Genomic DNA, 4,041 nt, shown 5'->3' on the forward strand with positions numbered 1-4,041 from the left:
ACGGGGCTGGCTGAGGGCCAGCTGAGGTTGGTGGGGCAGTGCCCTGATTGTCCTAATAGACCCGACTCCCCTGTGTACCACAGCCACCAAAGCTTAAAGCCTGTTGGAGCACAGCCCTACTAATTTGCTGCTTAAGTGGAAGCTCAGAAGTGGCCAAGCAGATATTCCTAGAGAGGGCCTTCCACAATCTCAGCACCACAGAGAAGTGTGTCTCTCTCTGCTACACTTCTGATGATAAGGCACATAGAATGGATGCTCTCCCTGTGCGTAAGAGAGAGTGAAAGAGAAATTTGAAAGGGTTAAGTATCCCTCCACCATTCTGCCACTTTCAGGATCACCCTTTCCAGTGCCCAACCCCTACAACTGCTTTTATGCTTTCTTAGCCAACCACTGGTTTGGGAACAAGCCTTTGCTGAGATAACAGGTAGTTCCACCCTACGACTCTGGCTACACAAACCGAATGGGAGTGGAATGAAAAGGTATAGGAGGGAGATTAATTTCTTTAGAATGAAGAGATGGGGTGTTCTTTTGCTTTTTGTTTTTAAATGGCATTTTGAAGACCCCAATGTTCCTTTCCCCTGTCCATTTTAAGAACACAAGAAGAGCCCTCCTGTATCAGGCCCAAGGCCCACCTGGAACAGTATCCCACTCCAGCAATGGCCAACCAGATGCCTATGATAAGTGTGCAAGGAGGACCTGATTGCAACAGCACTTTTCTCACCTGCAGTTCCCAGAAACTGGTATTCAAAGGCATAGTTCAGAGGTCACCAAACTTTTTCAGCAGGGGGCCGTTCCACTGTCCCTCAGACCTCTGCCCCACAAATAACCCAAAGATGCATTTTAAATAAAAGGACACATTCTACTCATGTAAAACGCACTGATTCCCGGACCGTCTGCGGGCCGGATTTAGAAGGTGGTGGGCCAGATCTAGCCTCCGGGCCTTAGTTTGCCTACCCATGGGATAGTTTCTTTTATTGGCGTGAAAGGGGGGGGGAGGAGGAGAATTCCAAATTTGGGGCAAATAATCTTTGGTGAGAGAACCCCAGCAGAGATTTAAATCACAAAATATTCAGCAAAGTAAAAGGTGGAAATATAAGCTGTTAGATCTTTAAAATATGTGCCCCTCCAAAATATCCCTTTTAAAAGTTTCTTTCCAAAGTTTCCCTCTTCCCACAGCATAGGAAAATGACCACATTTGGTAAGTTTAAAAAATGGTTTACTTACATACTCTTCAAAAGTCAGGTTCATGTTTCAGAAAAGTTGCACAGGCAGGTAAAACTCAGCTAGTTGCAAAGTGATAAAAGTTCTTAAATTATTGGTATAGAACTCAATAGAGGCTTGTGAGAGCCATGTGGCTGAGTACACTAGGTACAACAACAGGCTTGATTACCTATTTCCTCCCAAGGTGAAGGGAAGTGGACATAGCTAAGCCTGGTTTCATCCCTTCAGGGGAAGAGCTACCTGCCCCAAGCACCTGGAGCAGCGGGGGCGGGGCTAGCCGGCCCGTGGGGGCAGGGCTACCCCCCTGCACGGCGAGCATCCCCAGCCACCCGCCACCCACATGGTGAGCATTGGGGGGGGAGAGTGCTGCTAGCCGCCTGCGGCAGCATAGTCCCTAATGCCCCACTGCCTACGTAGTGAGCGGGGGGTGGGGGAGGCATGGCGATGCCACCCGCCCTCACGGCTGACACCCAGTGCGCACCGCACCCCCCGCACCCGCCTTCCTCCGCGAGTGCATCCCTTCTTGCATTAAATAGACTTAAGCATGTTGGTTATATGAGGCTGGTAATATTACCCACACCTCTGACCAAAGGCACTGGCTCCTGGGGGCAGAGGCTCTTTGGGCCCCCTGATCTTCTTTTTCTTTTCTTTTTTGAGAGGGCCTCCCATTGTTGAGGCTGAACGAAGAGATGGACACAGAGTGATGTCAGGACGTTGTGCGATGTCAGCACATCGCGTCGGGTCTCCTCAATGTTCTTTGGGAGATGGTGCCTTTGCCTTTGCCTCTGCCTCTGCCATAGCTACTGTATTGTGCTTGGTAACCTTGAATTTGTCTAACCTTTTAAAGCTATCTGAGTTAGCAGCCTTTTTTTGGAAGGTCGTTTTAATTATCCTCTTCTCTGCCTGTGACTGTTGTTTATGAAATGGCACTAGAACGGTGTAAGCATGTGTGAGTGTTTGGTCTGGGCGGTTCCCTGGATGGTTCTTAAATCTAATATTTTTGTGAGTGGGTTTGGTGACCTGCAGCAATATATCGCTAAAAATTCAGACAAAATATTTTGGATAGCCATTGACTTTCAGCTGATTTGAAAGTCAATGGAAACCAACATGACCCAGGAAGGCCCAAGTGATGAGCAGCAATGATTCATCCTTATTCCCCCAATTAGCCATTGAAAGGGAACAAATATGGTACTAATGTTAGAGAGAACAGAGCAAGCAGCCAGTGGCTGTTTTTGATTGATTGAAAAGAGAGACAAATTGGGCTCTGTAAAAGGATTATTTTAGAGAGAACTTTGAGACATCCATTGCAGTTCTAATGCTGTTCATTTCCACTTCTGCTCAACCTGCATAACTGTATAAAATAAAATGTATGTACTGTATTTGAATCTCTGGATTTCTGATTCATTTGCTTTTATGCATTTTTATATTGCTGTTTTACTGGGTTTTAGGTTGTGTTTTTGGGTGGCATCCAATGCTATTCCAATTCAGAGTAGACCCATTGAAGTTAATGTGAATGACTAATGTAGTTCCATTGGTTTCAGTAGGTTTACTCTAGTTGGTTACAACCCTTTGTTTTAATGGTATTTTGCTTTTTGACTGTACGCCACTTGCAGATTTATGAAACATTAAGCAGAATTTAGATGTTTTTAGATAAATGAATAGAAATATTGCTCAATGCCATTCATTCTCCAGTAACCTCATTCTCAGAAAACTAAATCCCAGAGTAAAACGCCCAGGGAAATACATACATAGATACATAAATTTTTTTTGTATGCTGCTTTTCCACAGTTCAAACCATGCTCAAGGTGGCTTAAACAAAAATACAGCACATAACTACAACACAACAAAAGTAGTCATAAACAATAATTAAACAATTAAAAAATACAAACCAAACAGAACAATTTCCACATATATTGCAACAAGATCTAAAATAAAGACACAAAAACCCAGCAGCAGCAACCCCCTCTCCACAAGACCCCACAAACGACACCTCAGCCCAAAAGTCTTCAGCCTTGTGTTTGCTCCTCCCAGCCCTTGGGTAGCCAGAAGCCACTGCCCAGAGGTGTGAGCTGGAAGAGAGCTAAAGTGCTCTTGACAGGGGGTCTCTCAGCCAGTGGATCAGCCCGAACAATCCCTTTTGGTCCTAAACTGTGAAGAGCAGAATCCTCCTCCAGAAACAAGATGAAGAGCAGCTGTAATGTACTTCTGAGATGTGTTTTCATCAGCAAGCCCCAGCTTGAGGCGCTCCTAGAGATGCTTTGGTGGTCTCCGATTGAGACATTCGGTAGCAACATCTTGCTGGCAACAACAGAGGTGCCACAGGTGGGTTCCTAAGGAAGGATAAGGGAGCAATTTTGGTGCAGGAGGTGGTGTTTAATTGGCTGCCACTGCATAGAAATTGACAGACTGGATTTGACTCATCATATGCAGGTGTTTCAGGATGGAGACATAGGTTGGGCATGCTGCATGGAGAAGTTGTTTTCAATGGAGCCCAGTGACGGAAGCGTGTAGCTATATTGAGGCAGCACCAGGTATTGTAATTTTGCACCCCCCAACAACTTTGCGCTGGGCACAGGTGTTTTAAAACCACTGTCATGTGTTGGTGTCAACCTGTTCTAATCACCCGTCTAGCCACACCATTATTAGATGAATCCCAGACCCAAGAGTAGCTCCCTCTATTATCACAAGAATTTCAATGCCTTTGGCCCTTCTACTATCTCTGCTTAAGACACTAGCCTGTTGAATGACCTGTGTGGAAAAAGTGGCAGACAAAGATGCTTCGGAGGGGGCAGACAAACCAACCTTATGTAAGGCTTGCTT

At 45.6% G+C, this 4,041-nt stretch overlaps 1 long non-coding RNA gene across 1 annotated transcript; it reads right to left on the reverse strand.

Annotated features, from left to right (window-relative positions):
• Positions 1 to 2,762: 2,762 nt before the first annotated feature.
• LOC148686583 (uncharacterized) lies at positions 2,763 to 3,098 on the reverse strand. Its single transcript, XR_015948664.1, has 2 exons — positions 2,978 to 3,098; positions 2,763 to 2,917 (listed from the first exon to the last, which is right to left on the reverse strand). It is a non-coding gene; the product is annotated as an uncharacterized LOC148686583 (long non-coding RNA).
• Between the last annotated feature and the right edge of the window lie 943 nt (positions 3,099 to 4,041).

This window comes from Zootoca vivipara, chromosome Z2 (genome assembly GCF_965207765.1).
Source record: "Zootoca vivipara chromosome Z2, rZooViv2.hap1.1, whole genome shotgun sequence".
In the NCBI taxonomy this organism is placed as follows: Eukaryota; Metazoa; Chordata; class Lepidosauria; order Squamata; family Lacertidae; genus Zootoca; species Zootoca vivipara.